The sequence below is a fragment of the Etheostoma spectabile genome, chromosome 4 (assembly GCF_008692095.1).
Source record: "Etheostoma spectabile isolate EspeVRDwgs_2016 chromosome 4, UIUC_Espe_1.0, whole genome shotgun sequence".
In the NCBI taxonomy this organism is placed as follows: Eukaryota; Metazoa; Chordata; class Actinopteri; order Perciformes; family Percidae; genus Etheostoma; species Etheostoma spectabile.
In genome coordinates, this window is record NC_045736.1 from 7,406,020 (window position 1) to 7,406,222 (window position 203).

Consider the following 203-nt stretch of genomic DNA (forward strand, 5'->3'; position numbering starts at 1 on the left):
GAGAAAGAAGAAGTGGAAATTTGAAAGAAAGTAAATGAAAGAGGAGCACACTTCAGAAAAAGAAAAAATCTAGACACTTTTTTTAAATGGGACTTTTTTTCTAAGTAAAAAGTGCTTTTTCCAAGTCGAACTCCGTAGGATATCTGCACTGAATGGCACCAGCAACTGTCATCTGTGATTCATCCAGCATTGTCACCTTGCCC